The 25,043-nt window shown below is 36.1% G+C and overlaps 1 long non-coding RNA gene across 1 annotated transcript; it reads right to left on the bottom strand.

Moving 5' to 3' along the window:
* On the bottom strand, positions 1 to 24,130 carry LOC118487176. The gene is made up of 3 exons (XR_004880642.1): positions 23,776 to 24,130; positions 459 to 5,752; positions 1 to 384 (listed from the first exon to the last, which is right to left on the bottom strand). It is a non-coding gene; the product is annotated as an uncharacterized LOC118487176 (long non-coding RNA).
* Positions 24,131 to 25,043: the final 913 nt, after the last annotated feature.

The following is a 25,043-nucleotide window of genomic DNA, read 5'->3' as shown; positions in this document are numbered from 1 at the left end:
AAACAGATTCATTCATTAAAGAGACATCAACATTCCCATAAACATACCATTACATATATAACCGAAACCTACAAAGGTAACATGTCTTGACAAGATATACTTGTCACTTTCCAATACTTGTTTGTACCTACAATTATTCAACACAATGCCAGTTAACATATTCTTTCGAATTCCGGGCACATATAAAACATTGTTCAAAAGTAAAGATTTTCCAGAAGTGAAAACAAGATTCACGGTTCCTATTCCTTTGATTGGTTCAGTTGCAACATTTCCCATCTTAATGATAGATCGTCTTTTATTAGTTGAAAGTCTTTGAACCAACGAAAGATCCTTGCATACATGGCTTGTTGCACCCGAATCAACCCACCAAGCAATATCATCATCCTGCACATAAAATGTTTCAGAAATTAGTGATACATAATTCTGAACCGAATTATTAAATTGTACTAAATTCTGACCTTGCTTGCCCAGATCCTTAGACCCGCTAGAAGCAGCCTCATTCTTGTTCTTTGAACCAAACTTGTTGCCATTCATCATCAATTTATAGTCCCTCCTAACATGACCAACCTTACCACACTTTCAGCAAGGGTAATTCGGCTTTTTGTTTTGACCCGAATTGTTGTTCCCTTGAAACTTTCGTTTCCCTTTGAACTTACTGTTTCCTTTGGATGATTCACCCGTCATAACCATGTTCAAAGAAGACGTTCCATCCTGTTTCTTTTCATCATTGACCAACAATTTTTCTTGTGCTCTCAAGCCTTCTTTAATTCTGAAGTGGCTTCCAAGTTCAACCAAAGTTACCTCTCCTTTCTGATGTTTCAGATTATGTTTAAAATCTTTCCAGGAATGAGGTAACTTATCAATGATACTTGAAACTGAGATGGAGTCATCCATCTTCATGTCATCTTGGACATATTGCCCCGGGATTAGTAACAATTCATTGTATTGTTCCATGACGGGCCTTGAATCAACCATTTGTAATTGTAAAAATTACTAACATGAAACTTCTTACTAGAAGAATCTTCTGCCATGTATTTGGCTTCTAAAATGTCCCACAGTAACTTTGCGGTTTCTACGTTTTGATAAACATCAAATAAGAGATCAAACATACCATTCAGAATGTGGCCAAGGCATATGTAATTGTCGTTCTCCCACTTCGACCTCTTTTTGATCTGCTCCAGATTGCCCTCCTCCAGTATCTCCGGGATTGGAGTAGTCAACACGTACACCACCTTCAACGTTGTGAGACATCTTCTGCTGCCATCTTCGGAAGTCCTGCCCATCGAACTTCTCCAGTTTGTCAAACTTGCTTGTCACGTCCTTCATCGATCCGCTTGCCATCATCACAGAAATTAATTTGATCTTTGTTGGTGAATTTTCAGAAACCGGATGATCAGAGAGGCGTGTAATCACTCTCAGATCAAATTATTTCGGTGGTTCTCCTGAATAATTTAAGCGGATACAACTCTGATTTTCGATAAATTGAAAAAGTGTATGTGTGTGGAGAATTCGTCTGACCAGGAAATTGTGATCAAACTGTCTACGAATTTGGGTTAGGGATGATTAACTGCCTAATGGCAGTCATCTCAATATTTACGACAAAACTGCCTCTTAAATTCCATTATTTTGAAGCTTCGAAATTATGGCATTTTCCAGAAAACAAAATTTGCTGATGCAACTAAACCCCAGCCAGGGGCTCTGCCCCTTGGACCCCACCAGGGGCTGCCGCCCCTTGGACCCTGCTCCTAGGGGCGCTGCCCCAGACCCCCGCCAAGGGGGCATTGCCCCCTTGGAACCCCCGTAGAGTTTGGGCTCCGCCCGTACACTTCGAATTATAATAACTCAAACAAGCGTGCACTCCCGCCCCTCCTAAATTGCTTGATGTGTATTATTATTCGCTTTGATCACCAAGTCAATCCCGATTAGACTAAAATATCTAACAGAACCCAGATCTAATGTAAAACCCATAATCTGATTTGATTCCATTTGATTCAATGTTTTAGTGTTCTATGATTGAACTCGTGCGGATGTTAATTATCGTTTAGGTTTTTGTTGAACGATGAGATGTAGTGTGTGTTGATTGTTTGTTTGTGTGTTTTTTGGTTAATTGTGATTTGATTATAATCGACTGGGGGAGATTTGAAGATGATGATGAGAATGGCGGTGGGTGTTATGGTTGGTGAATCTTGATAATGATGATGATGGTTTGTGAATCTTGTTTGAGGTGTTTGTTTGTATGGTTTGTTGGGTTTTTTATGAGATGATCTCATGATAAAATGAAAAGAGGCTTTGAACAATGATGATGATGATGGTGGTGGATGAATGTCATGAAATGATGATGATGATGAATGAATGTCATAATAATAATAATAATAATAATAATAATAATAATAATAATAATAATAATAATAATAATAATAATAATAATAATAATAATGATAATAGAGTTGAGCCATCGAGCCTCTCGCCTGGGCTTATTTCCTCTTATCTTTACTAGGCCCAATATGTAGGGCTGGAAATTCTGGCACGAACACGCTAACACGACACGAACCTACACGAAGTTATCATGTTTCGTGTTTGAGCTTAACAGGTTTCGTGTCTAAAACAGGTCGACACGATAAGACCTTAACAGGTTTCGTGTCTAAACAAGTTAAAACTCGTTAACCTGTTAAGACCCGTTAAGTACATATTAATAATTAAAAATTTAAAACTATTATATGTGGGTGTGGACATGGGTTCATCAGTTCCGTTAAGTACATATTAATAATTAAAAATTTAAAAATATTATATGTGGGTGTGGACATGGGTTCATCAGTCGTGGGACTTTGATGAATTATACACAAACACACGCGATTCTTTTTCGACAATCCAACCCCTAATTTTTAAATCTCTCTCACAAATACCACCATTACCAATTCGGTTCACAACTTCCCCAATTGGGTCGTTTTCGTGTCTTAAACAGGTCGTGTTCGTGTTTTAACAGGTCGTGCTCGTGTCTTAAATAGGTCGTATGATGCGTTGGTAATTTTTCCGTGTCTAAACATGGCGTTTCGTGTAACCTGTTTATTAACAGGTTCGTGTCCGTGTTTCGAGAATCTGACACGATAAGATTTCGTGTTGTATTCGTGTTTACGTGTTTCGGGTTCGTGTCTTATCATGTTCGTGTCTTAACAGATCGGGTTGACTCGTTATGCGAGTCCTACCAATATGGTAAAACAAAGTATTAGGCCCAAGGCAAAAGACAGGCCTATTATAATAAATAGAGTAAATTACAAGTTTTGTCCTTTATGTTTGTCCCAAATTTCAGGCGCTGTCCTTTACCTTTAAAACTGATGACTTTTGTACTTAATGTTTGAAACTGTTGCACATTATGTCCTTTATGGCAAATCCAGTTATAATTTTTAGTAAAATTAAGTCATGTGCAGTGCACATGATGGTAGAAATGTCATTTCATCTCCCACTTGTCTTTCCCCCTTATTTAACAACCTGATAACATCCCAATCCTTTCACCTTTGCAAATCAGGGTTCATCATCACCCATCAAATTAGGGTTCGTCGCCATGGTCAACTGCCATTGTGGAAGGGAAGTGATAATGCAAACTTCATGGACAAAGAAGAATCCTGGTCGTCGTTTTTATTCTTGTCCTGTCCATGTAATGTTTAACTCATGGCTGGATGGTTCGATCAGGAAAGGTAATGTCGTTTTTTACTTTAATGTTTTGATTTGGTAAAATGTAGGGTTCAAATTGTCCACTTCTTGGATGGTTCGATCAGGAAAGGTGCCAAAGGTGCATAGATATCATACCTGGACTGCTTAGGGCTAAGAACAACTTGGAATCGGATAACATGAAGCTGCAATAAGAAAACATGAAGCTGGAACAATCAAACTGGTTGCTTTTGACCAAAGTGAAAGATACTGAAGCAAAGTCAAGAAAATTGAAAAAGTATTTGGTTTGTAGTTGGATCTGTTTTGTGATGTATGTTCTGGCATTTTAGGGTGTTATTTGTGATGTGCAGTATGTGTAAAATGACAAGATCTAATTTTGACTGACAAGATCTAAGTTTGTGATGTATTTTTAGCTTTTTAGTGAGTTATATGTTATGTGCAGTATTTGTGATGTGTATGAATGGCAAAGTGGAATGTTCAGTTTGCAGTTTTCATTGTAATTGACCAAAACAAAATTACCAAAACAAACTGACCAAAACAAGATGACCCAAACAAACTGTAAATGGCCATAATGACCATAACCTGTAATGACCAAACGAAGTGCAATTGACATTCAAAATGACCAAACTTTATAGTAATGCAAATGACAATCAAAATGTCCAAAAGAAAATGACCAAAACACCATAACTTCTTACCATATTATAACCAAACCTGATTTATGTTCCCAAAATAACCACCAGTTCACAAACACCTAAAGTAACTACCAAAAGTTCACAAACATCTAAAAAGTAGCAACCACAAGTTCCAAAAGACATAAAACAAGTTCAAAAGCCATAAAACAAGTTCAAAAGCACATAAACACAAGTTCACTTTGCTGCTGCCTTCCTACTCTTCCCTGCCTTCCCACTCTTCCCTGATTTGCCAGTCTTCACAGCTTCACCTTGACCCTTGCAAGTCCTGGAATTATATCCTGTCTTCTTACACTTTGAACATACCCCTTTAGTGTGTTTTTTGGACAGCCTTCCTGATTGGGTCATCTCTTCAAGCTCTACTACAGATCTTTGCCTCAACTTATTTGGTCTACCAACCTGGGTGTGGTATTTTGGGGGTGTAATTGTTGTAGGAGCATGTACCTTTGTCCATAAAGTCCTACCATTGATAAGGTTCACCCTAAAAGAGTACACCTGTTTCCACCTTTCCATCGTATAAACCGGATGTACCCAGCTCTCCAAAGCACCCACCCTGCCTCCATTAGCAACTTTCTACCAAATTGCAGCCACATCATGTCTCCAAAGCACCCACACTATCATTATCACTCCTATCTTCACTACCATTATCGCTCCTATCCTCACTACCATTATCATGCATATGTTCAATACCATCATCATTCCTATCCTCACTAACATCCCTATCCTCAGTAACATTCACTTCAGTCTCAACCCATGCTTTCTTTACAGAATCATATTGCCTAACATCCATTTCATCTACCACATTAACTGGCACCTCCCTGCTGGATTCCCCGTGGCCAATATTATGTCCAACATTTGCATTTTCCTTCATAGGAACTATGGCATACGGTCCAATTTCAACTATCTCTTCAATGGTGATGCTAGGTTTACTAGGTGAGCTAAACAGTTCCTTCATGTTGGTATATACATTGATAATCTTGTGCATTTCAACATACCTAGCCAAGTTCAGACAGTCTTGATCACTGCTTAGGTGTTCAAGACCATCGTCTAGGGTTTTTCAGGATTTAAAAACTGGTAATACATTGGGTTCAAGCTATTATACCCTAACTGATCCAACATAAGATCGACTTCATGTATAGAAAAATTATCAATATCTATCAAGTCAACATAACTGATCTTACCTCCTACATATGTGCGTCCAGGAGGTGATGTTATTAATAAACTCATGATCAACGTAATTTAATTATCCCAAAAATCGAAACTAGGGTTATGAACGGAGTTTATAACTTACCATACAGTTCAACGACACTTTCAGTGGCAAGATTAACCCTGATAAACCAACCTTCTTCATCGTGCGACATTGGAATTCTGATCATCGTTCTTCAATTGCTAAAACCCTAAAATTGAAAGGTGAGGGATGATGAATGTGAATAAGTGAAACGATTGGGGTATATCAGGGTATTAAATAAGGGGGAAAGACAAGTGGGAGGAGAAATGACATTTCTACCCTCATGTGCACTGCACATGACTTAATTTAACTGAAAATTATAACTGGGTTTGCCATAAAGGACATAACGTGCTACATTTTTGTAACACCTCGTAAAATCACGTCCAATGATGTAGTGACACGTGTAATAAACCCTAATGAAGTCAAACACTGAAATTGAGGGACTAATTTTTCGAAAAATCGAAAAAACTTTGATTATGTAAGGACTGGAAGTGATAAGATACCTAAAATAAGTTTCTTACGATGTTTATATTCACAAATATGCCACTTGATGTATAAGTGTAGCCGTTTGCGTAATTAATTAAAAGTTTGCGCAATAAAGGGGTTAAAAGCGTCAACATGTTAATTCTTACCTCTGAGTGACCTTTTAACAAACCGGGAGCTTCATAATATTTAATTATACTCTCGGGAATGCCAAATAATGGCCATCTAAGGTTTTTATGCCTATAAGTAAAGTTACGCGCAACTTTGCAAGTTAGAGGGGCTAAAAGTGTCAATATGTTTAATTATACCTCTGAATGACCTTTTAGCTAATCCGAAGCATCGTGATGTTTAATAATACTTTCAATAATGTCTAATATGGATTAGATGAGGCTTCAATGCTATTAAATGATGAGATGCGCAAGTTTGCGCAATAGAGGGACCTAAAGCGTCAACTTTTGAATCTATGCCTTTCGGTGATCATCTAAGCGAACGAGAGCGTATTAATATTTAAGTATATGCTTGGTAAGGATAAATATGGGTCATGGAAGGCTTGAATAACATTAAACGGCATTTCGCGCTACTTTGCGCAATTTAAGGACTATTTGCGTCAAATGGCAAAAGTATGCCGATTCGTAGGGTATCAAACCTTCCGGAATATGACCAGGAGTTAAACATACCCTATTTATCCTTCGTATAGCTTAGATATGGGCTTAGAGGTGTTCGGTGAGCAAAAATAAACTTTTATGTCATTCAGGGACTAAAAGTGTCAAAAAGGGCACAAGTTTGCACTTTCGCGCATATCTCACATTCTGAACATCACCGGACACCCAAAAATTTATGTAAGCACTAAAATATTTTATTTTAGTGATCGCCTTGATAAAATTCCTTTCGTCGCGTCGTTTGGTTCGTTTTTAGCGTCCGTTCGTGTTTCGTCGTAAATAGACAAACAACGTGACCGTACGGCCAAACGAACCGACATCCGACATGTTTTTGAACATGTTTCATGTCCCCTATGTTTAAACTTCATGATGGAGCCTTAAATTGAGGTTAACGGGCCTTAAACGTGCCTTAAATGACCTTAAAGATCACAGGGACCATTTCTGCCAATTCTGGAACTGTGCTTGCTGTTATGAACCTGCAGGCGGCCCGCGTACAGGCCTGAGTATTCTCAGGCGGGCCGCATGAGAATATCAGGCATGCAAACAGCTGGTAACAGCCTGTTTCTTGCTGTTTTCATGAACAATCTGATTTCTAATACCACCAAATCAATACTAGGGGCTTGCCCACAGAATTATCAGGCCTCTTGACACCTGTTTTGATCAGATTACCCCTCCCGACAAGTGTCATGATCCTACGGAGACCTGAAAACTATATAAAGGAAGTAAGTTTATTTGATACTTCACTTACATTCACAATTCTGAAGCTCTCTGTTCAAACTCAGGCTTTCTAATGATCCATAATCGTAATTAGGACTCTTGTAAGTTTTCCTAACCCTCTCTAATTCGTTCTAGCTTAGTTTATTTACCGAAAGTCAATCCGTCGTAAATTTAGTTTGACTTTACGATTAAATGAAAATGGCTCAGTCATTTCTCGAATTGAAAGTACCTACAAGTTGGTATTTATGTGGGTAACAAACCCTCAAAAGGGTATTTTCAGATCCCACTCTAAGCATGCTGATTGTCGAGTCAAAGCTTTTCTTAAAAAGTCAACAAATGTGTTTTTGCAAAATTTAGCATATATAGCAATGTAGATCACATGCAACCTGTTTGATCATCAAAATAACTTTGTAATTAATGTAAGAACATGTTTCATCATGATCAACTCGACAATTTTCAGTCTAAACCCGGATCGGAACCGAAAGTCTCATAAATTGACTTTTTCTTTGACTCTCAATTCGGATCCGTGCATGCATGTCTGAGATCTGCCTTGGAGCTTATTTTGGACCATTTTTATATATGTTCAACTCTCTGAGATTTTACAAACTTGGTTCAACACTTATCCGATTCATATGCATGTTACCGGTTTATGCTTAAATATGACTATTTTGCCCTTTTTGCTATAAAACGCGATTTTTGAAAAAGCGAGAGAGTAGAAATGTTTATTGCTGATTTATAAACTTGAACCAAAAATTTGATATCAGTTTGAGGTCCAGTTTTAGAGTTATGCTCAATATCGTAATTTAAAAGCCTTATGTTACTTAAACGGCGTAATTAGTATATAACCTATTTAAACCCACTTTTTGATACCAAACTTTTTACCAACTGATGTTATATAATATTTTGGGATTTTTAAAGATTTTTATTTAATTTTTGGCTGATCGTATCATAGGTCTCTAAGTTTAATTCGGTAAATACCGAATTTACCCTTTTAAGCCATAAAATGAGTTTTATAAATCTTTTTTGACCCCAAACCTTTTTCTACTGATTTTATTTGTTAAATAAATTATTTTGAGCATTCTGGAAATATAAAAATATCAGCTTTCTTTTGAAAACCCAGAAACGGCTCTAAATCGCCTTTTTAAGCGTTTTTAACGCCTAGTATGCACTATAACCATATTAAACATAAAAGGTTGACACCTACTGATATTCTTAGTATATTTTTATAAAATAACAGTAAGTATAAGTCTTTGAACTCAGCTTTCCAATTTTGACACTTTTAGCCCTTGCAAAATTGCCGAAATACCCCTAAGGTGCATAGTTTGATTTTAAATGATAAGTTTCATATATGGGTCATACCCTACTGTTATAATATGTTAAATTAAGTATTTTTACTGTATGAATCAGATCTACGACTCAGATTACAAATTTAACTCTTTTATAATCTTTTAAATGACCAAAATGCCCTTCTAAGGCATAAGTTGAGTTAAATTCATTCGGGGCATAATAGAACATAACTTACTGATATTATGACATAATTAGAGCATATTATCTCAGGGAACTTGCATATGACTCTTACGGTTACCCGTAACGCTCTTTTAGCGTTCGGTTCGGTTTATGCAACCAGTTTGCATAAATTGAACAAAACGGGTCAAACATTATCATTTTTTGACTCAAAATCCAGAATGTATTTATCATACCCATATTATACAAGTATTCAAACTTGTCGGGTCTAAATCACGTTCTATCCGGTCTTCGCTTAATCGTGCGTTTGAACCGTATCGTCCTTAAAACTAACCGGTCTAAGCTTAGGCTTAAATAAAGACCCGTTAGAAATCTAATAGGTTATTATAAACCTTTGTTCCAGAATAGAAGAACCAGTAAAAGCTACCTTCACTTGCTAGTTGTGATTTATACTTACCAAGGTAAATACTTTTAACTTATTTTCTCCATACAGGCTTGGGGTACGGTATATAAAATACCGCTTGGTCCGGCATTGAATTCTTTAATCGAGTAGAGGTTAAATTTATTGAGATGCTTTGTTTTGAATGTGTTTTATTGCTTAAAGCCTTTGGGGGGTTAATGACCATGTCCCGGATATCCTCGGCATTATCTTACGAGATGGCCACGACCTGAGCACGGGGTGTAGGCGTACACCTGTCAAGTGTATAACTCAATATTGTGGTGTGTCTATTGATCTTTAACCTGGCACGAACCGGGCTACTGAACGCATAAGTAACATGTAAATCCTTTACAAGATTATATAACATAATTATCCCAAGTTATAAAAATGTTTTGTGCCTTGAGCATTTAAATCAATTTTCAATCATTTTCAAATGAGTCAGTTAAATTGTATTTACCAGTGTAAACTGAAGTATTTTCCCAAAAGGTTAAGTGCAGGTACTACACGTAATAGGCTGGCTGTCTTCTAGAGCGTCCACAATAAGTCTCGCAAGCTTGGATGACAATAAACCTGTTGAACAATATCTTATTTTATTTTGATCCGCCTGTGGATCCGTTTCAACTATTAGTGATATTTAATATTACACTCTATTAAAGTTGAAATGAATCTATCTTTGCTTCCGCTGTGCATATATATATTGTGTTGTTTGTCTATGATGATGCCAACTACGTCACTATACTCCCCACCGGGCCCACCGGTGACACGTGGAAAATTGGGGTGTGACAGGTTGGTATCAGAGCCAACATTGAGTGAATTAAACACTAGCTTTTCGTGTTTAATCTCAATGACACGATAGCACATTCTTTGACCTTCCGAGTCTAGACTTAACATAGGAATACTCTCGACTCTATTCAGAGGATTGTTACTTTCAATTATATATATTTTAACATGTCGCCAAGCAAGGAGCTGTAGTGAAATTTCTCCCCATTTGAAGCCTAGGAAAGGCCGAGCTTCGTATTGCGACTAGGATTAATGTACAACCGATAAGAAGGCATTCAGAAATAAAATAAAGAAGAAATTCATTTTGCTGAAGTTCGTTTCCTTAGTAAGTCCTTGTAAGGACATTTTTATCTTTCAGTCTCTTTGAGGACAACATCATTTCTTTTAAGTCCCTTTTTGGGCAATTCAGTATTTTCAGAATCATTGGAATGCTTTATCAAAATTTCGTTTATTCAATATATATGAATATAATATATGAAATAAATTAAAATAACATTCCTTTTGCAAGATCTACCATTATAATAAAATGGCAAAATCTAAAAGGACAAGACCTAGCCTCGTGTCATATTAAGACCCGGCCAAGATGGCAGTTCCTCAATTTAGATTCAGATCCTTATTAACATTTCAATTTAAAATTTGTTCTGCGTTAAGTATAAACTAAGAATCTTAAGAGTGAAACCTAGCCTTCGGGTCAATTATAAGACCGGGCCAAGATGGTAAGACCTGTTTAAAGGATTCGTATCCCTGTTAACATCAGAAACCATGTTAACACTCCTGGCAGACATGATCCATTAAAATCACACACGTCACTTTTATATAAAAGGATCTTTCTGAAGATTCCTAACCCAATCTTATGATCTCTGAATCATGGGTTTAGGTCATCAATTAAGATGATCATATTTTTACCATACGTGGTAATATAGTGCCTACGGGTCCTGCTTATTTCCATATGAGCCAAAAGACAGTGGTAGCGATGACTCCCTGTCAGAGAAAGGTAATGAACTAGGTTCAAACCTTCATGTTTTGATTCTCTGAAACCATAACTTATAAATTAAATTGTCCATGTGACTAGGCCTTTTGTGCCACAAATAAAACTGTTATTGTTTTATAATTAGGATAAATTATTATAGAAATCTTAAATATGATTGATAAATTAACCAAATATGGTCTCTGCTTACCATGATTAATGATTTTCCCTAAGGGGCAATCCCGTAATAAACATCCCTTATAAGGGAAGTGCCTACGGGCTATAGTTAATGTCCTATAAGACTAAAGGCAGTGGTAGCCTACAGCTCCCTGTCAGGAAAAGGTAATGAACTTTGATTCAAACCTTAATGCCACGATTCTCTGAAATCATGGCTTAAAAATCTAACTTGTCTACGCGACTAGGCCATTTGTGCTATTATTAACTTATAAATTAGGATTTATGACAAAAATCCTGAATAAAATAAATATCCTTCCTTCCCTGTCAGTATGCATTTTAAAAAGAATCTTAAAGGTGAGACCTCGCCTACGTGGCCAAGATGGTGAAATCTACTCAAGGGATTCAGATCCTTGTTAACACCTAAGAACGTGTTAGCACTCTTGACAAATGTGATTCGAAAAATCACAACAGTTATCCTTATATTGGATTCTTCCAATTCTCTTGTCTAGCCTAGCAATTAGGAATCATGGCTTATGTCATCCAATAAGATGATAAAATTATAAACATCCGTTAGTGATGAAGTGCTTACGGGCTAAACTTATGGTCCAATAAGACAACACGACGGTTGTGGTCTACGACTCCCTGTCTAAAAATATTGGACTAGGTCCAAACATAATAGTCTATAAGATCAATGCGATCATGACTAATATCATCTAATATGATGATCATGTTATTTAACATCGCTTAGTGATATTTTCCCTACGGGATATAATATATTGTCCAATAGTGACAAGGCAATTGTAATCTTTTATAATTCTTTGCCCAAGTGGGTGAGCTATGCTCAAATCCCATAGTCTATATGATCAATGCGATCCTGACCAGTATCATCAGTATGGTCACCATAATATTAACATCCCTAGTGATGAAAAGCCTACGGGCTATACTTTGTTCTATTTAAGATAGGACAAAGCTAATGGTGGTCTTTATGATCCCCTGTTCAAAGTGGTGGGTTATACCCAACCCTAACAATCTATATGATCAGTGCGATCATGACTAATATCATCTGATAAGATGATCATATTATTTTATAGGATATTCGAAGTACAGTCTTGAGCCTTCCTATCTTCATAAGGAGATTTCAAGAAGTACTTTCCGACTCAATGGTTATGATTATATGCATCTTGACGGTGATTTAGATAGCGAAACTAGAGTAATACAATAAACACATGGTGGATACGCTGCTGGTACTTCCTATATATAAGTGTGTTTATTGTACTACCCTTCAGGGTGTTATCCTGAATCACCGATAGGATCTATATCACCCACGGGTTATATATTATATTGTCCATTAGAGACATTATCAGATATGACCATTGTGGTACATCGTCGAAGGTGATGGGCAATGCCCAAGCCTTAAAGTCTATGAGATCGATAAGATCATGACTGATATACTCAATGATGATAATTATATATATACATATATGTATATATGTAAACATCCCTTAATGATGTCCTAGGATTTGCCTATGTGACAAAATAAATCGCCTTTCAAGACGATGACAATGGTAGTCTATGACTCCCTGTCCAATGGTGAAGAACTAGATTCAAATCTTAAAGCCCCTAATCTAATAAGATTGCGGATTATAAATTAATGTCCTCTATGACAGGCATTTGTTGCCATATCTTATAACGTCTTATGCAACAAGGCCTTCGCGCCATATGATTATTTAAGTCCTTCCTGACGGACTAATGTTTCATATTTTAGAAAGCCGTTATGGCAAGCCTTCGAGCTATCTAAAATCATCTATATGCCAAAGACAGCTGGGACATTTTGATCCCCTGTTAAAAGGGTAATGGACTCGGTCAAAACCCTAAAGGCCATTAATGATCCTTTTGTGTCTTAGGCTGAATATGATTGTTGTACAATCAAATAACACTCCTTAGGAATGTTTATATGGTTTAATAATACCATGGTTAATGTATGATAAGTCATCAGAACGATGACTAGCTGTTGAAATGCACACAATAAATTGTTACATTTGGTATTTAATACCAAAAGATTCGAGTATGGAAAACTCATATAAGACAAACAACAGTCGCAATGCTAGAGATGCGACAAATGTAAACGGTGCATCAAGAGTGAACCTCAATGTTAAAGGAGTTAATCTCCAAAACCAAAGTTAACGCAGTTGTTAGAAAGGTTATGAGAAAACACATGAAATGATTCAAGAAGCCAAATGTTGTTTACTCTAAAACACATGTCACTACTCAAAATAAGAGTTTTATTCATACTCCATATGCGAAGAATGACCCAAATAAAATCATATGTGGCAAGGAGCCCATTCTTTTTAGGATGTACTTAAAAAGTACTTCGTCTCTTGGAAGTCAAGAGACTTCAATAGTTAAAGGGGGCCATTGATTGCAAGGAATTATTGAAAGAAGTAGAAACCATTAGGTATAACAGTGGTTATGCTGGAAAGCACGCGGTAAGGTGTGCGTCACGATCATTCGGTGGTAATACCCTTGATTTGTGCGGACACTAATGGAGTCCCCTTATACAGTATGGGATGGTCCAAATTTTAAGGACCTTATTAGAAAAACCTGGTATCCGCTTTGCGAAGTGGAAAAGATGGAATAAGAATTTTTCCGACCCCCATAAGAGCTATAAACTATCGGCAGTAGGTTGCAAACATTGATTCATTGGTTGAAATAGTGCTCTTATTCGGTTAACCTAGAATTTAAGCATAATGCACTATATATATATATATATATATATATATATATATATATTATGATTTAGCATCAGCAATAAGAGGGCACATTAAGGTTTCAAAGCCTGCTTACTATGAATCCATTATGGATCCACCTCAGCTACTCACGTTTTATAGGTTAAGGAATAACCAGTCAAGGTCGAAACTGCCCTACAAATTGTCAAAGATCTTATAGCTAAGTTTAAAAGGATTAAGAATGGAGGCGTTTAACCTTCCTGATGAATAATTAGAGGCAGTTCACATTAATAATGACGCCAGATAAACCCTTATTGTGATTCTTTTGGTTAAGGGTTACGTTTGGATTCAGGTACTGCTAAGTCTCTCATAAGATTTTAAGCTTAGCAAACTTTTAGAAATTTTACCGTAAGAACCCCAGATATTAAGTGTAAGGTAAAACTTACAGGCGAAATTATAAGAACCATTTCTTCTGTTCCTGTTAGAAATCTCTAATTATGGAATTCTAGAAGTATCCTCTCTCTAGAAGAAGTGCGTCAGCATATATAGTTGATATCTCCTTGAACTCTATCGATTGCGAAAACCAGACGGTATGATAAAAGCGCCATATGAGGATTGATGTATCTTAATATGTTCTATAGATTGCTTCCATGCCTGATCAGTATGGAGGTTTAATGCATGGGACCACAAAGATATTCCGATGGTCATATGGTACTAAAGTCAACTAATGGTATTCAAGGAAGATATCCAGAATGGAATTGCCAAAGTAAATGTTCCCGATTAAGGAATTCATGGACTTGTGACATAAATGTGTCACTTATCTGACACAGAATATGACAGATGAACTGGAGCCTGAGATTTGGAAAATCTCTGTAACCTCATTGTATCTTGATTACCCTGTTTACCTCATGAGAGGCAGGTAGAATTAAGATTTATATCCCATTTAGGGTTGTATTTTTTATGAAATCTCCAAGACGGCTAGTGCCATTATTGGAAGAATCAAAACCCCAATTAAATAAGTTTTGAGAATAAAGAATTCATATAGCCTAACCCTATATTCTAAGAATTCGGTATTGTTAATTAAGAAAGACGGTTCATTTTACTTATGCATTGAATACCGCAACCCAAATTAGGCAACAATTAAGAATTTCCATCAGCTGCCCAGGATCGTCGATTTGTTCGACTAACTGTGAGGATTAACTATCCCTTAAGATTAGTTTTAAGTAATGGTTGGAATAACATCTCACCTTAAATAAAGCTTTCCTATAATAATTGATATATAAGTATCAAGGCTGCTCTTTTGAAGACCTTGTATAGATGGAATGTTAAACATCTATTGTAAGACAGAAGATTGGTAAGTCCAATCATCAGGATCTGAAAATCGCCTTGGAAACAACGAATAGGATCATACAAATCCTTGATCATCTGTAAGATTGCCAGTTTTGGCAAAGATCAATGAGAATAGCAACCCTCCTAAGTCCTTGTTAAGGAATAAGGATCAACAAAGATGTCACTCTGGAAGGGTGTGCCAAATTGTTAATTATCAGGCTAGTCAAGCTCTGATTGTATATAAAAATCATTCGAAGGAATCGAATGTAGCAAGATCAAATAGCTTATAAGCTAAAACCTATTTAAGGAACTTGGCGGAGCATACAATGCATTGTATACTAATGAATTGGGGATATGTTTCACCAATAAGTCAAGAAGCATTATCACATATTGATATGCAGATTCATGATATAATGAACAACCTATATCGATTAAGGATCGATAGGTTAAGAAGCTCCAAAAGGATACATGTGCCAATTATAAAGGTCACTTTTGGGAGCTTAGAGAGACTCCAGATATGCTATAGAAGTTAAGTCCGTTAAGTGCGAAAAAGTACTTCCAACATTTTAGCAAATCTCGAGGTCGAGATTTCTTTTAAGGGGGTGAGGATGTAACACCTCGTAAAATCACGTCCAATGATGTAGTGACACGTGTAATAAACCCTAATGAAGTCAAACACTGAAATTGAGGGACTAATTTTTCGAAAAATCGAAAAAACTTTGATTATGTAAGGACTGGAAGTGATAAGATACCTAAAATAAGTTTCTTACGATGTTTATATTCACAAATATGCCACTTGATGTATAAGTGTAGCCGTTTGCGCAATTAATTAAAAGTTTGCGCAATAAAGGGGTTAAAAGCGTCAACATGTTAATTCTTACCTCTGAGTGACCTTTTAACAAACCGGGAGCTTCATAATATTTAATTATACTCTCGGGAATGCCAAATAATGGCCATCTAAGGTTTTTATGCCTATAAGTAAAGTTACGCGCAACTTTGCAAGTTAGAGGGGCTAAAAGTGTCAATATGTTTAATTATACCTCTGAATGACCTTTTAGCTAATCCGAAGCATCGTGATGTTTAATAATACTTTCAAGAATGTCTAATATGAATTAGATGAGGCTTCAATGCTATTAAATGATGAGATGCGCAAGTTTGCGCAATAGAGGGACCTAAAGCGTCAACTTTTGAATCTATGCCTTTCGGTGACCATCTAAGCGAACGAGAGCATATTAATATTTAAGTATATGCTTGGTAAGGATAAATATGGGTCATGGAAGGCTTGAATAACATTAAACGGCATTTCGCGCTACTTTGCGCAATTTAAGGACTATTTGCGTCAAATGGCAAAAGTATGCCGATTCGTAGGGTATCGAACCTTCCCGGAATATGACCAGGAGTTAAACATACCCTATTTATCCTTCGTATAGCTTAGATATGGGCTTAGAGGTGTTCGGTGAGCAAAAATAAACTTTTATGTCATTTAGGGACTAAAAGTGTCAAAAAGGGCACAAGTTTGCACTTTCGCGCATATCTCACATTCTGAACATCACCGGACACCCAAAAATTTATGTAAGCACTAAAATATTTTATTTTAGTGATCGCCTTGATAAAATTCCTTTCGTTGCGTCGTTTGGTTCGTTTTTAGCGTCCGTTCGTGTTTCGTCGTAAATAGACAAACAACGTGACCGTACGGCCAAACGAACCGACATCCGACATGTTTTTGAACATGTTTCATGTCCCATATGTTTAAACTTCATGATGGAGCCTTAAATTGAGGTTAACGGGCCTTAAACGTGCCTTAAATGACCTTAAAGATCACAGGGACCATTTTTGCCAATTCTGGAACTGTGCTTGCTGTTATGAACCTGCAGGCGGCCCGCGTACAGGCCTGGGTATTCTCAGGCGGGCCGCATGAGAAGATCAGACGTGCAAACAGCTGGTAACAGCCTGTTTCTTGCTGTTTTCATGAACAATCTGATTTCTAATACCACCAAATCAATACTAGGGGCTTGCCCACAGAATTATCAGGCCTCTTGACACCTGTTTTGATCAGATTACCCCTCCCGACAAGTGTCATGATCCTACGGAGACCTGAAAACTATATAAAGGAAGTAAGTTTATTTGATACTTCACTTACATTCACAATTCTGAAGCTCTCTGTTCAAACTCAGGCTTTCTAATGATCCATAATCGTAATTAGGACTCTTGTAAGTTTTCCTAACCCTCTCTAATTCGTTCTAGCTTAGTTTATTTACCGAAAGTCAATCCGTCGTAAATTTAGTTTGACTTTACGATTAAACGAAAATGGCTCAGTCATTTCTCGAATCGAAAGTACCTACAAGTTGGTATTTATGTGGGTAACAAACCCTCAAAAGGGTACTTTCAGATTCCCACTCTAAGCATGCTGATTGTCGAGTCAAAGCTTTTCTTAAAAAGTCAACAGAATGTGTTTTTGCAAAATTTAGCATATATAGCAATGTAGATCACATGCAACCTGTTTGATCATCAAAATAACTTTGTAATTAATGTAAGAACATGTTTCATCATGATCAACTCGACAATTTTCAGTCTAAACCCGGATCGGAACCGAAAGTCTCATAAATTGACTTTTTCTTTGACTCTCAATTCGGATCCGTGCATGCATGTCTGAGATCTGCCTTGGAGCTTATTTTGGACCATTTTTATATATGTTCAACTCTCTGAGATTTTACAAACTTGGTTCAACACTTATCCGATTCATATGCATGTTACCGGTTTATGCTTAAATATGACTATTTTGCCCTTTTTGCTATAAAACGCGATTTTTGAAAAAGCGAGACAGTAGAAATGTTTATTGCTGATTTATAAACTTGAACCAAAAATTTGATATCAGTTTGAGGTCCAGTTTTAGAGTTATGCTCAATATCGTAATTTAAAAGCCTTATGTTACTTAAACGGCGTAATTAGTATATAACCTATTTAAACCCACTTTTTGATACCAAACTTTTTACCAACTGATGTTATATAATATTTTGGGATTTTTAAAGATTTTTATTTAATTTTTGGCTGATCGTATCATAGGTCTCTAAGTTTAATTCGGTAAATACCGAATTTACCCTTTTAAGCCATAAAATGAGTTTTATAAATCTTTTTTGACCCCAAACCTTTTTCTACTGATTTTATTTGTTAAATAAATTATTTTGAGCATTCTGGAAATATAAAAATATCAGCTTTCTTTTGAAAACCCGGAAACGGCTCTAAATCGCCTTTTTAAGCGTTTTTAACGCCTAGTATGCACTATAACCATATTAAACATAAAAGGTTGACACCTACTGATATTCTTAGTATATTTTTATAAAATAACAGTAAGTATAAGTCTTTGAACTCAGGTTTCCAGTTTTGACACTTTTAGCCCTTGCGAAATTGCCGAAATACCCCTAAGGTGCATAGTTTGATTTTAAATGATAAGTTTCATATATGGGTCATACCCTACTGTTATAATATGTTAAATTAAGTATTTTTACTGTATGAATCAGACCTACGACTCAGATTACAAATTTAACTCTTTTATAATCTTTTAAATGACCAAAATGCCCTTCTAAGGCATAAGTTGAGTTAAATTCATTCGGGGCATAATAGAACATAACTTACTGATATTATGACATAATTAGAGCATATTATCTCAGGGAACTTGCATATGACTCTTACGGTTACCCGTAACGCTCTTTTAGCGTTCGGTTCGGTTTATGCAACCAGTTTGCATAAATTGAACAAAACGGGTCAAACATTATCATTTTTTGACTCAAAATCCAGAATGTATTTATCATACCCATATTATACAAGTATTCAAACTTGTCGGGTCTAAATCACGTTCTATCCGGTCTTCGCTTAATCGTGCGTTTGAACCGTATCGTCCTTAAAACTAACCGGTCTAAGCTTAGGCTTAAATAAAGACCCGTTAGAAATCTAATAGGTTATTATAAACCTTTGTTCCAGAATAGAAGAACCAGTAAAAGCTACCTTCACTTGCTAGTTGTGATTTATACTTACCAAGGTAAATACTTTTAACTTATTTTCTCCATACAGGCTTGGGGTACGGTATATAAAATACCGCTTAGTCCGGCATTGAATTCTTTAATCGAGTAGAGGTTAAATTTATTGAGATGCTTTGTTTTGAATGTGTTTTATTGCTTAAAGCCTTTGGGGGGTTAATGACCATGTCCCGGATATCCTCGGCATTATCTTACGAGATGGCCACGACCTGAGCACGGGGTGTAGGCGTACACCTGTCAAGTGTATAACTCAATATTGTGGTGTGTCAATTGATCTTTAACCCGGCACGAACCGGGCTACTGAACGCATAAGTAACATGTAAATCCTTTACAAGATTATATAACATAATTATCCCAAGTTATAAAAATGTTTTGTGCCTTGAGCATTTAAATCAATTTTCAATCATTTTCAAATGAGTCAGTTAAATTGTATTTACCAATGTAAACTGACGTATTTTCCCAAAAGGTTAAGTGCAGGTACTACACGTAATAGGCTGGCTGTCTTCTAGAGCGTCCACAATAAGTCTCGCAAGCTTGGATGACAATAAACCTGTTGAACAATATCTTATTTTATTTTGATCCGCCTGTGGATCCGTTTCAACTATTAGTGATATTTAATATTACACTCTATTAAAGTTGAAATGAATCTATCTTTGCTTCCGCTATGCATATATATATTGTGTTGTTTGTCTATGATGATGCCAACTACGTCACTATACTCCCCACCGGGCCCACCGGTGACACGTGGAAAATTGGGGTGTGACAATTTTCAAACATTAAGGATAAAAGTCATCAATTTTAAAGGTAAAGGACAACGTCTGAAATTTGGGACATACATAAAGGACAAAACTTGTAATTTACTCTAATAAATAAGTCAAAGCTGGTAACAGATGAGAGGTCAAATCCTAACTCTGCCTTCCTTAACACTGTTCCGACAAGGACGGGCATAGTGTGACTCGCTATCAACGTTAAATGGCCGAACTCTTGAGGAACGGAAGCGACGAAGTTGGTTTGAAGGAGAAGTCAGCATTAACTGTAAAGTAGGATGAGATCTTAAGAAAAAGGAAATGGACAGACATTCTTTTCGCCCGGTAAAGATCCAACGGTTCATGGCAGAGAATGAGCCCACTCTGATAAGCAACCTCTCTGGTTATAAGTAGAGGAAAAGGTGAGTGATAAGATATACGCATAAGAACTCTCACTTAGGGCATACAAGAATAACCATTCTTCTTGCATTGAATACACTAACATGGAATTCACACCATTTACTCTGACCAATTTATTGTGTCGTAATTTAATTTTTCACCTCGGCATATTCTTACTCTAACGCTGGAGCTTGGTCACGGAGTCCCTCTCCCAGGTCCTCCGTGATGAGGCTGATGGTGCTTTGTTTTACAGAAATATTCCGGCATTCAAGAGCATTCAGACGAACCTCTTTGATCAGACGATCGAGATTATTTGGGGATTCGACAATAATAATAATAATAATAATAATAATAATAATAATAATAATAATAATAATAATAATAATTATTATTATTATTATTATTATTATTATTATTATAAAGATGAGGGGTAAATTAGTCTTTTCACTATAATATTTAGGGGTAAAACAGTTTTTTCAACCATTTTCAAATGGTCAAAGCAACTAGAGTTGACAGAAGAACCTAAATCGTAGCGAACTGAATAAAGCAGGGACTCATCAGCCAAGCAAAAATCTTCAAAATGGGGACTCAAATTGATACATGACCCTTTCTTTAGGGACACAATTGTAGTTTACTCTTTCGTTTATTTAGGGAGTTGCAAAATAAAACCAAAGACAACTATGTGAGAAAATGTCGTGTGGTCTAACACATGCAAAAACACATCTGTCATTGTCCATATTTGTGTTCTTATATAAACAAAATTGTCGACAAATATCAAGAGTAGCTCTCATACGTAACCTATTCTATTTGATGAAGGGGAACTCAAAAAAAATGTATCCATAGACTAATCAGATCGTCGGTTAGTCGGTTATTACTGAGATCATTGACAAATGCTTAAATCCAAAAATAAAAATGAAGATCTAACTTTTTAATGGCCAATGCTAATCCGAATCACGGTGAGATCTGACATGTTAAGCAACAAATAAGAATAGTTGTGGTTTTTTTTGATAATATATACAAAATAAAAAGAAAAATAAAGAAGTGAAAAAACCAAATATTTAGGAATATAGTGAATTGCAAAAATTCACGTCTATATTAACTTATTTTTGAATTTAAAAAGTTCCATTTGAGTCGAATATTTCTCTAAAGAGAGATATATTAAAGGCGATTTGATCATGGTGATGATAATGTGTAAGCATACATGCCACAATCACATGAGAGTTGTACAATTTTGATATAATACATTCTTTTAAGCTTTATCTATAGTCATTTCATTTACTTAAAAAGGTGAGATTACCCACTACCCATTAATGTGACCTTGATGATCTTTCAAAAGAAAATCAAGCCCAATGAGCATCACCATTGATATTATTCATTGAAGATAGAATTCAAATACTGTCAAATCCTAAGAGGATATTTTGACATTTGATACATTAAATTATACTGCTTTAATTGTCATACTACTCAATAATATACTTAAAAAGAACAAAAGTGTGAAAAACTTTTTTCTATCTAGATCATTTTCCTTGCGATATATCATCAACCCAAGTAGAAATACGGGTTAGTAGAATTCATGAATTCCAATCACTTAAGCATAATGAATAGAAAAAAAAAATACATTGAATTAATCTGTTAACGTTTTTAATTAGCATATGGTTAACAAGGGTAGTGACAATTGCAGTAATTTTTTTATTGGCGTCACTATAAGTTTTCCACGTCTTAAAAATATGTTAAAAATCAGACTGAACCATTGAAGCAAAAGACATGATACTTCATAATTAATGAATTTTCTTAAGATGTTTTCTTTTTGTTCATATTTCTTAAAATGTTTTCTTTAACTTCTATATTTCTCGTTCGAAAAAATGTCCAGTCTCCCCCCCCCCCCCCCCGGCCACCACGATGAGTTGATGACTGTTTAAAATGTCATTGTTCTACGTAAATAGTTTACCGATGTCACGTACCATTTGACCAATGTAGGTGGATTCACCCTGACATGGGTCATAATCATATTCCTAAGAGATCAACTAGTCACATCTCATTCCTTCAAGTTTGTCATCCACCATGAATTGATTAAATCGAAGTAGGGCAATCAAGTTACAAAGATTAATAGGATTTTTGGGCCTTTGTGACAAGCTAAATGATGAAAGGTCTATTATTACTTGTTTTTAGCTTTGTTTTGTTTTTCCTTGATAAAGAAAGGATCAGGTACTTTTCTATGCTTAGTGAATTGTTAACACTTGGACCCATAACATGCCCCCTAGCCACTATTTGTCAACTTTAACTTCTATAAGCATATATTTTAGAGCATATTGTTTTGGCATTACTACTTTTAGTTCGCATTTGAATAATATCTTTTAATACTAGCTACTAAATTTATAACAAGGAGTCTAAGGAATGGATATATTACTGATAAGTCCTTTTTGTTTTCAAGGGGGTACATACAACATCAACTAATCTTTTTATCTTTTTGTATCAAAAGTTAATCTTGGGTAGGTATATCCGATTATGAGTTGAGTCAATATACGGTCACTATCAGAAAACTGACTATCAACAACCGCGGTATAAAATTGATAAAGATCAGTGGCTGATATGGTAGTGAAACAAGAGACAAGAAGACAGTCATTGGTAATTCGTGGTTAATCCTTCGGTTAATGGGTTCCTTTCGATAGATTATCACTATTTTTCCCTAATCATACAAGGTTTTCACTAATTCTCGCTATATTTTTTTTCCAAACTAACTCTGATCCTAGGAACCCACAAAATGTGGCTAAATCAGCCACTGCTTCGGTGGCATTTCGCTGCCTGATCAGAAGGTGATGTTCACCGCTATTCCAACGGTGTTTCCCTGTAGTGGCAATATATGGATTCAAAAATTGGTTTTATAAAAGTTTAGAGCTAAAAGGAAGAAAAAAAGGAAAAGAAAAGATTTTTTAATAGAAAGAGGAAAGGCTAAACAAAGAAACATGTACGGAATGTTATTGTTATATACATGTGATAGCTAAAATGACATACATGTGAAACTACACATGCATGCTGCTTCTAACCATAACTTAAACGGCAATCTTGCCATATAACTTAACTTATTTTCACAAACAAAGTCAAAGGTCAAATTTCGATTAATATAAAGAGTAAGGTTAAGATTGAAAATATAATCAAACAACAAGGGTGAAAAGTGAAACTAAACCAAATTATTCTTAGGGTTAGTGAAAAGCTTTACAGCCTATAAATAATCCCTTTTAGGGTAACGATTTGTTATGAACCAAAAAACTCACATCTTTCGTTCTAAGCAAATGACCAAAAGACGAGTAGTGTTGATAAGAGAAGAACCGCCACCGTCTCCATCGACGGATTCTGCTAATTCATCGAACACGATGAGGGTTCATGTGAGATATGGTGAGTGTCAAAGAAACCATGCAGCCAACGTTGGTGGGTACGCGGTTGATGGGTGCAGGGAATTCATGGCGTCGAACGAGGAGGAGGAGGGGACGGAGGCTTCGCTTACCTGTGCCGCCTGTGGCTGCCACCGCAACTTCCATAGACGGGTGGTGGAAACTGAAGAAGCTGTTTGAATTGCAACGATTGTGTGTGTAAAAAAGAACCTCAAACACACGTCTCCTTATGAAACATAACCTCTATTTATACCAAAAATGTACGTTATGTGTATGTGGTTTGTTTGTCTTGTTGTGTGTGTTTATGGTTTTGTCCTTTAGTGTGTAAATGAGCGTTGGGTGAGTTAATGTGAAATTAGGTTAATAGATGTCCATGTTTTCTAAATCTTTTTCTGCTTTGACTTTATTTCATGACTTTTAGCTTGATTATATGATGATCTCTTAGGTAAAATGATTTCGTAATTTGAGTTGTTTTCGATCAATCTTATGTTTACGAACCGATACAGTACATAACATCATAACCAAACAATATCTAGCTATTCGAAAACATCGTATGTTCAAGTTCCTATGTTTGTTAATCAGCAATTTGCAGTGGCAAATCAAAGTTTTTTGGGTAACTATGAGAACTGTTATCAGAAAACTTATGGGCCGTGTCAATACCCTACTAACCAACGAGATCAGATAAACCGTAGCTTGTGCTGAAACAAATCAACACACACACAAAGTCGAGATAAGATAAGATAAATCACAGCATGTGTTGAAACAAATCAACGTTTAGATCATGGTATGGTTTGTCATCACACACACACAAAGAGTCGAGATTAGACATGTCGTAACATGTGCGGGAACAAATCAACTGTTAGATCATGGTATGATTTGTCATCGCGCACACAACCAGGGCCTGTACTATAGCTTACAAGTCATAAAAATTGATGCACGAAATAAAAAGTGAGAAAGTAAGATAGGGTAAACCTTTGCATGCTTTTCATTCCAATTTTAGAAAGGAGGAGAATGAAGACATATGCACGTACCTAACTGACAAAGATGTTTGAGGCTTAGTTAAATGAATGTGGATCATGCCTCAAATTCACTATGGACCCTTCTAAATGTTATTTACACATGTAGCCATTAAAGATAATTAGGATTTGTTG

Source organism: Helianthus annuus, chromosome 15, assembly GCF_002127325.2.
Source record: "Helianthus annuus cultivar XRQ/B chromosome 15, HanXRQr2.0-SUNRISE, whole genome shotgun sequence".
Taxonomy (NCBI): Eukaryota; Viridiplantae; Streptophyta; class Magnoliopsida; order Asterales; family Asteraceae; genus Helianthus; species Helianthus annuus.
This window is presented reverse-complemented; position numbering and strand designations above follow the sequence as displayed.